The 12353-nt window shown below is 37.1% G+C and overlaps 1 long non-coding RNA gene and 1 pseudogene across 1 annotated transcript in view; both read right to left on the reverse strand.

Annotated features, from left to right (window-relative positions):
- Window positions 1-12353, reverse strand: part of LOC135230834 (uncharacterized) — a 130050-nt gene that overhangs the window by 63201 nt on the left and 54496 nt on the right. The window lies entirely within an intron of this gene.
- LOC111749140 (olfactory receptor 9K2-like) lies at window positions 9482-12255 on the reverse strand (annotated as a pseudogene).

Here is a 12353-nt window from a genome sequence, read left to right on the forward strand (position 1 = left end):
ATATGTGAATGAAAAATGACTTTTTTACCCTCAAAAAAGGAAGGAACTCAATTTTTTCACAAAGATATTTTGCAACACTTTCTTTGCTGTGACCAACTCTTTTTATCTCAGGAAAAAATGTTCGGAAATTAATTGGTTATAAAACTATTTGTACATGTTATACTGATATATTTCATACATATTACTACGTAAGGGCACAAATATTTAAAGGATTTCTAAAACTTTTTTAAACTAGTCTTGCGTGGCAGAAAGTTCTAATTCTTAGAACTGTTCATGGTTTGATTAACAACTGTGTGAAATAGTCTCAATGAACAAAAGAATGGCAATACAAGTGAATGGGAAAGGCTACTTTTGATTTGTCCAGAGTGTTATGACCTTGTGAAAAATCTAATAGTGTAGTGTTGAATGCATGTTTTTTTCTCTCTCCTCTTTCACATGAAAATTAGAAAGACTTATAGAAATATACGAATGAAGACTCAAGCTGGGAAACATGCTCCACCTGCTAAGAAGGAGTCTTAAAAGGGTCCCTAGCTCTACCTTCAATTTTCCTGAACAAATACAACTCAGAAAGCAGCACATAATAAATAGGGAGAAATTCAGCCAAAAAGTGTTTCTGAACTTGCTAGTTTACTCAATAGTTGAACAAGAATACTTTGTTTTATGAGTGAGAAATATATTGTCAGCAAACAGATTGGTATAACTTTACTTACAGAGATAAATAATAAAGCAGATTAAAAAGTTCCTTACATTTAATAAAGTTACTGTATTATTGGCTCATAGAGATGTAAATGGCATTTTCGAAAATGATAAAATTGTAACATATTCTAGGGAAAAAAAGGATGAGAGATTCCACATTAAATGCTTCACATTTACTGGCTACTTTAAGCTTCAGACACTTGCTGAAACTGTTACACAAAAAGGAAAAAAATTAGCTCAGAATTAAACTAGTGGTCTTGGTTATTAAGCTAGGTGGAAAGAGCAAATGAGTGAAATTTGCTAAGAAGAGAAAAATGCAAAGTAAAATTGAGTGCTTTAAAAAAAAGGTAAAGACATTTTTATTTGATGTATAAACATAAAAAATAAACATAGTAAACAGTTATTAATTTTACTAATTAAGGTAAATATTTCAGTGAAATAATTATTTTGGCCTAGAAAGAATGATACTTAATTTCCCTGATTTTATCACAGTTTTAACCTGAAAAATAATTTTTTAGTCTAGTCAACATTTAGGATTCTTTTCTCATGTAAAGACTAATCAGTTTAAATTTCCTAAATTGCCTCCACTAGTTTTTTACATCAAATATGTTATTATTGGTATAACAAAATGATTAAAATTATACCTATTAAAATTTCAACTGAATTGAAGGTGAAGTGTTCACTCTTGTGAGCTTCTGGTAATGCTGCATGTGAGAAGGTTTTAGTTATTCCATTTACACTCTTTTGGGAAAAAAATTAAATATCTTTCTGTCAAAATGCTGGATCTCCAAGTATAAATTTAATATGCACCTTAATCTCTTTTTACATGTAATATAAACTGGCCATTACATATTTGAAAAAATATGCAGAATTTGGGATTGTGTTATGTTCATTTTTCACACTTTAAGACATCAGAGAAGGTGCATGACTATAAGAGAAAGTGTACAATGTAAGAAAAGGAGAGTAATGTTAATTTAAAGTAAAAAATCTGGCTGTGCCAACATTCCCACACGTCTGTCAGTTTGTCATACTGTGGTGGCTCGTGTGTTGCTGTGATGCTGGAAGCTATGCCACCAGTATTCAAATACCAGCAGAGTCACCCATTGTGGAGAGGTTTCAGCAGAAGTTCCAGACTAAGACAGACTAGAAAGAAAGGCCTGTCGGTCTACTTGTGAAAAACTTAGCCAGTGAAAACCTTATGAATAGCAGCAGAACATTGTCCAATACAGTGCCAGAAGATGAGCCCCTCAAGTTGCAAGGCACTCAAAATACAACTGGGGAAGAGCTGCCTCCTCAAAGTAGAGTCAACCTTAATGACACGGATTGAGTCAAGCTTTCAGGACCTTCATTTGCTGATGTACCACAATTCAAAATGAGGAGAAACAGTTGCAAACATTCATTCATAATCAAACATGGAATGTACAAAGTATGAATCTAGGAAAATTAGAAATCGTCAAAAAAGAGATGGAACGCGTAAAGATCGATATCCTAGGCATTAGTAAGCTAAAATGGAAATGGTATTGGCCCTTTTGAATGGGACAATCCTATCGTCTCCTAAGCAGGGGATGACAAAACATCCACTTTTCTATGCTTTTAAACAAGATTTTAACAAAGTCTATTTCTGAATAAGTTGGAATTCCAAATTACTGTTTTTACTATTCTGTTCATTTTCACTCTGGACTGAGACTGTAACACTTTCTAATGGCTTATGCTCATATCTTATGTCTCTTTCATCAACTTTTTGCCAAATTCAGGCTTCAAATTCAGAATAATGAAACAGTTTAGATCTTTCCCAGACAACATTTACAAAGATTTTACCCAAACGTTTTAACAGAAGAATTTCATGACATTTTCCAAATTTATAATTAACTGATCATTATGGTGAAAGCCTTCCTGTTTGTCAAGCCTACAAATGAAAAGAAGTGGTAAATCTAAAAGAGATAGAAGCACCACCCTGTCCCACCACAGCAAAGTCTCAAAAAGCTAAATAAAACAGAGACAAACGTCAGTCCTGGGACCCTAAACATCAAACGGAGAGACAAAGAACTCAACCACCAAGCACAGAATAGAATAAGAAGAAACTGACAGAGAACACAGAGTGAGGAAAGATACAAGTGGAGGTCCCCTATCAGCTAACGCAGCATGGATTAGCCATCTTGGACTCCTGTCAGAGATCAGCATACAGAGAATAGGGAAAGCAGAGTCACAGAGCTCCCAGCAAAAGACAGAGCACCTGGTAACCAATGACACAGGCTTTCCCACACCCCATCCTTCCTTCCCCTTCTTGGCATCTGCTGCTTTCCAGCAGGCCAAGTAACGACTTCCCAGAGGGCCAATCCGCCACTTTCCAGCAGGCCCCAACCGTGGCCCAGGAACCACCAGCCCTGTGCCATATGGATTCACTGGGTCCACACCAGCAGGCTCCTTCAGTGTCATTTCTTTGCTTCTGGCGTTGCTTTTTTCAGCTTCTTTTGGTTTCTTTCCTGCCTTTCACCTCCTCTCCCTCCTTTCTATCAAAGACTTCACTCCATGTGCCATCTTTGCTTCTTTTTGACAGACTGTGAATCTCGTTGCTTGGCTGGGGAACTGCTTCCTCAGTCTGTGCCAACACCCTGGTGGGATCCCTGGGAACTTCTTTTTTTCCTCTTTCTCTTTGATTTGTTTCTCTTTCATTTTTTATTTTTCTTCATTTCTCAGTTTCTCGTCTCTTTCTACTTACCTTCTTTTCCTGTCTCTTGAATACCTGGTGCTGTGTGTCATCTCTATCCATTCTAGCCAGGCTGTATTGGGCGGTTTGGGAGCCACTTTCCCAGTCTTTGCAGCAGCACCAGTGGGATCCCTGGGAGCATTTGTTTTTCTTATTTCCTTTTTGTTTTTCTTCTTTTCTCATTTCTTGTGTCTCCACTCCAACAACAGGCTCCCTGAGCACTTTCTCTTTTTTTTTGGCTTCTGTTTCTCTCTCCTCTTTCTTTTTTTCCCATACCCAACAGAGCTCCACACATCTAACTCCCCTCTCCTCCTCCCTCCTGTCTATCTGCACCATGTTATGAACATCACACTTCCAAGCAGCACAGGCATGGTGTACTGGAACCTGCCCTGCACTTACCCCGGCATGCCCTGTTGGCCCCAGTACATAGCACAAACAACTCATCCAAGCACCTCCCCTTCAGCTGGACCTATCATGCTGCACCATAACTGAGCGACTTGCCCTGCGCATTGCACAAGAAGGTGAAAAGTATCGTGTATACAAGTGAGCAAACAAGAAAGAACGCATAATCCACCTGCTCAGACATAACCAAATAAAACAATAAAGCAGGACAAAACAAAAAATGTATAATTAATATAAAAAAGGAAAATAACTACTCAATGTCACCAAGGCAGGTGACAATATCAAAACACATAAAAAACAGGACTGGTCGGTTCCAGTAGACATCCAAAAAAGAAAAAAAAAAGCACCAGATGACTTTCCAGTAGAAGAAAAGGCACTGGAACTACCCGATAGGGGATTCAAATCTCTAATATTCAGAGCTGCCCAGGAGTTGAAAGAAAAAGCAGACAAAAATGAGGAAAAAATAGACAAATTCATGGAAAATGCAGACAAATCCATGTAAAATACAGAAAAAAGATAAAATAATTTGGGAAAATAATACAGGAACAAAATGTCAAAATTAATTCACAACTGGAAATCTTACAAAAACAACAATTAGAAATCCAAAAGATAACAAGATTTCAGAAATGAATAATGACATAGAAGGTCTAAAGAGGAGGTGTGAAACAATAAAAGAGGATCAGCGAAATAGAACACAAATACTCGGATATTATTTTTGAGGAAAAATCTGAAAAAAGAATGAAGAAAAATGAAGAAACCCTGACAATGATGTGGAATACAATCAAAAGCAAAAATTTGCGAGTGATTGGCATTCCGTAACAGGCAAACAAAATGTAAAACACAGAGGATCATTGAAGAATTGCTTATAGAAAACTTCCCCAATACCATGAAAGATGAAAAGCTGACCATCCACGAAGCTCAATGAATCCCATACAGGATAGCCCCCAAGAGAAAATCACCAAGACACATCATAATCACACTGTCTAAAACCAAAGACAACAAAACAATCCTGAGAGCAGCTAAAAAAAAAAAAAAAAAGTCACGTACAGAGGGGAAACAACTAAGCTCTGATTATTCCGTAGAAACAATGCAGGCAAGAAGGCAATAGGATGACATATATAAAACCTTGAAAAAATAAAATTGCCAACCACTAATAATATATACTGACAATTCTCATTCAAATATGATGGTGAAATTGGGACATTTCCAGATAAACAGAAATTGAGAGAATATGTAAAAACCAAACCAAACTTACAATAATTATTAAGGAAGTCCTTTGTTCTGAGAACAAAGAACATCAGACCACAGCCTGAATCTAAGACACAAGAATGCACCAGCCAGATACCAACCAACCTAGGAAATAAACTCTCAAGGGCTATTCAAAACCAAAACATTTACAACAGGGAACCAGAGAGGTTAATCTGTAAATGACAACATTTCAGAACAATAAAAGAGGAAATAAAGAGTGTGGATACAGAATTTTCTAACGGAGAGGAAGGAAAGGTGATACCAAGTAATAATAATAAAAAAAATTCAAACCTGGGAAGAGAAGCGTAAATTTCAGGGTAACCACAAAGAAAGTTAACAAACCTACTCATCAAAATAAAGAAGAAAAACATAAAGTCTCAGTAAACACAAAATCTACAAAAAAAAAAAAAAACACACAAACAAATTAGCACAGGAGAGTAGGAAAAACAAAGAAATTGTCAGCACCACAAAAGAAAAAGCACTACAAAATAACAGCAATAAAAGTACCTATCAATAATTAAAGAAAAAAAAAATTTTTTTTTTTTAATTATAGCAAATGTAAATGGTCAAAATGCACCCATAAAGAGACAGAGGATGACAGAATGGATAAAAAAACAAGAGTCATCAATATGCCGTCCACAAGAGACATACCTTTAGAAACAAAGATATAAATTTATTAAAAATCAAAGGACATAAAAAACATTATCAAGAAGCAGCTACCAAAAAAGAGTAAGAGTGGCAATACTAATCTCAGATAAAATAGACTTTAAAACAAAATCTGCCATAAAACACAAAGGGGGACACTATATAATGATTAAAGGGATGCTCTATTATGAAGGCTTAACCATAATAAACATCTGCACACCCAATGACAGGGCTTCAAAATACATAAAGCAAACTCTAACAGCACTGAAAAGAGAAACTGACAGTTTCACTGTAACAGTAGGAGACTTCAACACACCACTCTTGGTAAAGGACAGAGCATCTAGAAAGAAACTCAACAAAGATACAGAAGATCAAAGGCCACAATCAGGCAACTTGAACTCAGAGACATATATAGAACACTCTGCTCAACAGCTTCAAAATACACATTCTTTCCCAAGGCACGTGGAATGTTTTCCAGAATAAACCACATCTTAGGCCACAAAGCAACCATCAACAAAATCCAAAACACTGAGATAATACAAAGTGTCTTCTCTGACGACAATGCCATCAAGGTAGAAATTAACAACAGGAAGAGCAAGGAAAAAAAGTCAATTACATGGAAACTGAATAACATCCCATTTAAAAACAACTGGGTAATAGAAGAAAACAGAGATGGAATCACAAAATTCCTAGAATCAAAAGAAAATGAAAACACATCATACTAAAACATTTGGGACACAGCAAAAGCAGTCCTCAGAGGTAATTTAGAGCAATCGATGCACACATTAAAAAAAAAAGAAAGGGACAAAATCAAAGCATTAGCTACACAATTTGAATGAATAGAAAGAGAACAGGCAAAAAAGTCCACAGCCACCAGAAGAAAGCAAATAATAAAGATCAGAGCAGAAATAAATGAAATGCAGCATAGAATTAAAAATATATATATTAGAATCAACGAACCAAAAGTTGGTTCTTTGAAAAGATCAAAAAAATCGACAAACCACTGGACAAACTGACAAATGAGAAACAGGAAAGGATGCAAATAACCCAAATAAGAAATAAAATGGGGGACATTACTACAGACCCAACTGAAATAAAAAAGGATCATAACAGAGTTTTATGAAAAACTATACTCCAATAAATTTGAAAACCTAGAGGAAATGGACAAATTTCTAGAGACACTGTACCTACTCAAATTAACACAAAATGATGCTGAAAATCGGAACAGACCCATACCAAGAGAAGGGGTTGAAAAGGTAATCAAAAAAACTCCACGCCCCCCCCCCCCCCAAAAAAAATAAAGCTCTGGACCAGATGGCTTCACTGGAGAATTCTACTAAACATTCAGAGAAGAGCTTACACCAGTACTACTTAAACTATTTCAGAACATAGAAAAGGAAGTGATACTTCTGAATTCAATCTATGAAGCCAGCATAACCCTGATACCTAAACCAGGCAAAGATACCACAAAAAAAGAAAATTACAAATCAATATCTCTCATGAATATAGATGCAAAAGTTCTCAACAAAGTTCTAGCCAACAGAATTCAGCATCATACCAAAAAAATAATACACCATGACCAAGTAGGATTCATACCAGGTATGCAAGGATGTATCAACATTAGAAAATCAATCAGTGTAATTCACCACATAAATAAAAGGAAAGAAAATAATCATATGATCATCTCAATGATGCAGAAAAGCTATTCGACAAAGTCCAACACTCATTCCTGAAAAACTCTCAATAAAATAGGTATAGAAGGGAAATTTCTTGACATAATAAAGGGCATATATTCAAAACCAATGGCCAACATCATTCCTAATGGAGAGAAGTAGAAAACATTCCCCTTGAGAACAGGAACAAGACAAGGATGCCCTTTATCACCACTCCTACTTAACATTGTGCTGGAGGACCTAACTAGAGCAATAAGGCAAGAAACAGAAATAAAGTGCAACCAAAGTGGTAATGAAGAAGTTAAACTGTCCCTATTTGCAGATGATATGACACTATATATAGAAAACCCAAAAAACTCCACGAGAAAACTACTGAAAGTAATAGAAAGATTCAGCAGAGAAGCAGGATACAAGATAAACATTCAAAAATCAGTTGGATTCTTATACACCAAAAAAAAAAAAAAGAATGATGAAAAGGAAATTAGGAAAAAAATAACATAATAACCCCTAAAAAAATAAAATACTTGGGAAAAAATCGAGCCAGGGATGAAAAAGACCAATACAAAGAAAAACACAAAACACTACTGCAAGAAACCAAAAGATATCTACATAAATGGAAAAATATACCATGTTCATGGATAAGTAGACTCAACTTTGTGAAAATGACAATTCAACCCAAAGCGATTTACAAATGCAATGCAATACCAATCCAAATACCAACAACATTCTTTAAAGAGATGGAAAAACTTATCATTAACTTTATATGGAAAGGAAAGAATCCCTGGATAAGTAAAGCACTATTAAAGAAGAATAAAGTAGGAGGATTCATACTACCTGACCTCAGAACCTGCTATATAGCTATGGTAGTCAAAACAGCCTTGTACTAGTACAAGATTGACAGATACATCAGCCAATGGAACAGAATTGAGAATCCAAATGTAAATCCATCTACCTATAGTCACCTGATTTTGGCCAAGGGCCCAAAGTCCATCAAATGAGGAAAAGGTAGTCTTTTTAACAAATGGTGCTGGCAAAACCGGGTGTCCACCTGCAAAAAAATAAAACAGGACCAATGCCTCATATCATATACAAAAACTAATTCAAAGTGGATCAAAGACCTAAATATAAAGCCAAAAACTATGAAGTTCATAGAAGAAAAAACAGGATCAACATTAGAGGCCCTAATACATGGCATTAACAGGATATAAACCACAATCAACAACACACAAGTGCCACAGAATAAGCTAGATAACTGGATCTTCTAAAAATTAAAAATACACTCATCAAGAGAATTCACCAAAAGAGTAAAAAGAGAACCTACAGACTGGGAAAAAATTTTTGCTTATTACAAATCAGACAAAAGTCTAATCTCTAAAATCTACAAGAAAATCCAACACCTCTACAGCAAAAAGACAAATAATCCAACTAAAAAATGGGCAAAGAAATGAACAGACACTTCACCAAAGAAGACATTCGAGCGGCCAACAAACACATGAGGAAATGCTCACTATCTCTAGCCATCAGAGGAATGCAAATCAAAACCACAATGAGATACCATCTCACCCTGGCATTACTGGCATGAACCAACAGAAAATAACAAACGTTGGAGAGGCAGCGGGGACTCTTATGCACTGCCGGTGGGAATGCAAAATGATGCAACCATTTTGGAAAACGATATGGCGCTTCCTTAGAAAGCTAGAAATAGAAATACCATAACCCAAACCCAGTGCCGTCGAGTCGATTCCGACTCATAGCAACCCTATAGGACACAGTAGAAATACCATATGATCCAGCAATTCCACTCCTAGGAATATAACCTTTAGAAATAAGAGTCATCACACGAATAGACGTATGCACACCCATGTTCACTGCTGCATTGTTCCCAACTCCAAAAAGATGGAAGCAACCTAGATGCCCACCAACAGATGAATGGATAAACAAATTGTGGTACATGCACACAATGGAGTATTACGCAATGATAAAGAACAACGACGAATCTGTGAAGCATCTCATAACATAGATAAAACTAGAGGGCATTATGCTGAGTGAAATAAGTCAATTACAAAAGAACAAATATTGCATGAGACCACTACCATAAAAACTCATGAAAAGGTTTACTTACAGAAAGAAACAATCTTTGATGGTTATGAGGGATGGGAGCAGTAGAGATGGGAAAACACTTAACAGACAATAGGGAAGTGGTAACTTTGGCAAAGGGTAAGACAGCACACGATACTAGGGTAGCAACCACAACCTGTACAAGGCCAGGCCAAGGTAGCTCCACAGTCACATCCAAACGCCCTACGGGACCGAATTGCTGGGTTGAGGGCCGTGGGGATGATGGACTTCAGGAATATCAAGCTCAACTGGCATAACGTAGTTTATAAAGAATATGTTTTACATTCTACTTTGGTGAGTAGCGTCTGGGTCTTAAAAGCCTGTCAATGGCCATCTAGGATACTCCATTGGTCTCACCCCTTCGGGAGCAAGGAATAATGAAGAAAACTAAAGACACAAGAGAAAGATTAGTCCAAAGGACTAATGGACCACATTTACCACGGCTTCCACCAGACTGAGTCCAGTACAACTAGATAGTGCCTGGCTACCACCACTGACTGCTCTGACAGGGATCACAACAGTGACCTGGACAGAGCTGGAGAAAAATGTAGAACAAAATTCTAACTCAAAAAGAAAGACCAGATTTGCTGGCCTGAAAGAGCCTGGAGAAACCCTGAGAGTATGGACCCTGATACACTTTCAGCTCAGTAATGAGGTCACTCCTGAGGTTCACCCTTCAGCCAAAGATTGAACAGACCCATGGAATAAAACAAGACTAAAGGGGCACACAAGCCCTGAGGCAGGGACTGGAACCCAGGAGGGATCAGGAAAGCTGGTAATAGGGAACCCAGGGTTGAGAAGGGAGAGTGTTGTCATGTCTTGGGGATCTTAACCAATGTCATACAACAGTTTGTGTACAAGCTGTTTGATAAGAAACTAGTTTGTTCTGTAAACCTTCATCTACGTTTGAATTTAAAAAAAGATAAAAAATAAAAAAATAGATAAAATAAAATCAACAACGCAATTGGTAGAAGATAAACGATAATCAAAGCATGGTATTTTTCTTCTCTAGAAAATTTTTTACAGCCTCTCTGACATCTTTGTTTCTCAGAGAGTAAATCAAAGGATTCACCATGGGGGTGACTAGGGTGTAACATAAGGAGGCCACTTTACTCATTTCAGGAAATCTGTCAGGAGTGAGATACATAAAAAAGACAGCACCATACAGCACACTCACGACTCTCATGTGGGAGCTACAAGTGGAGAAGGTTTTCTTACGTCCCTCAGTGGAGCGTATCTTGAGAACTGTAGTCACAATATACATGTAAGAAACAATAATGACTCTGATGGTAGGCAAGATGATGATGGTACAAATAGAAAAAGACACCACTTTCTAGATAAAGAGATCAGAACATGAAATCCTCTGAAGTGGGTGAATATCACAGTAGAAATGGTCAGTGGCCTGAGAAGCACAAAAGGATAAGGTGAATGTCATGCTGGTCTGAAGAACTGAACTGATGCAGCCACAGAAATAGGAACCAGCCACCAAATGAGTGCAGAGACCTGTTGACATCTGAATAGAGTAGAGGAGTGGATTGCAGATGGCAATGAAGCGGTCATAAGCCATGGCTGCCAGGAGAAATCCCTCAGTCACAATAAAGAGGGCAAAGAGAAAGAACTGAGTCACACAGGCTGCAAATCAAATGGACTTGCTCTCGGACCAGAAGTAGATCAGGGCCTTGGGCACAATCTCAGATGAATAGAAGAGATCAATGAAGGAGAGGTTGCCTAGGAAGAAATACATTGGTGTGTTCAGCCGGGGATCAGTCATGATAATGGCCATCATCCCAACATTCCCTAGAAGAATTACAGCATATACGAGCAGAAATAGCAGGCAAAGGAGAATACGCAGGTCTGGGCTGACTCTGAAGCCAACAAGAATGAAGTCAGTCACTTCCGAATGATTCCTCCTTTCTCTGGTGCTGAGAGGCACCATGCAAAATAAAGGAAGGAATGCTTTGATTTGACCCTAGTGTTACACTTAATTCTTTAGTGTTAGAATTTAAAGCTACTTTGTAATAATTCTTAATTTTAGCCTTAGAACAGAGATACTGTGACATAAATGGAAGCCAGTTACAATTGATAATGAATTCAAAGGTTAGTTTCATTTCCTAATTCCAGCAATTGGTGGAATTAACTCTTTTGTCTCTGTTCGAGTGCAAAGTCTTCCCACCGCAATGCATTTCACATTTACAAGTACCACTTCTCTGTGTATTTTCCACCCATGATTTACACAATAACTTCAATATCATGAAACGGTTGTTGAAAGTGAGCAAATATAACTGACATTTTCTAAACAATTTATATAGTCTCAGTTTGGAGATAGAGGGGGCTTCATTGGCCAAAGTGAGGAATAATTCAGTACCAATGAATACGAAGAATGTGAATGAATTGAAAAATCACCTAGGAGATGCAATTATTTTTTGTGGGTCACAGGTACTATATACCCTCTAGGAGAAAAGTTGTGCACATCAAAACACAAAAATAATTTTCCTGCCTTTACCAGGATTTCTCTTCTAGATGGACTCACAAAGCCCTAGCATAAACAAAAAATTTCTGCATTTCCTGAGCCCAAGGCTTACAGTTCTGGGAGAAGAAGACCATACACAGTTTAGCTAGAGGACATATTTTAGAAATGGACACAGAACAAAAAGATACACATGAGGAAATCCTTGAAAGCGTATTTGTTTATCTTCCAATATACCTTTCATGGGCATCGTTAATTCATTCACCACATAGCTCAATTAGACTTTGAACTCCTTGTATGAACAATATGGCCTACCCTTTCTCTCGCCTCAGGCCTTTATATGCATAATTTTCTCCAAGCAAGAATTAAATACCAAACATTTATGCAGTATTTATTA

This window comes from Loxodonta africana, chromosome 3 (genome assembly GCF_030014295.1).
Source record: "Loxodonta africana isolate mLoxAfr1 chromosome 3, mLoxAfr1.hap2, whole genome shotgun sequence".
NCBI lineage: Eukaryota > Metazoa > Chordata > Mammalia > Proboscidea > Elephantidae > Loxodonta > Loxodonta africana.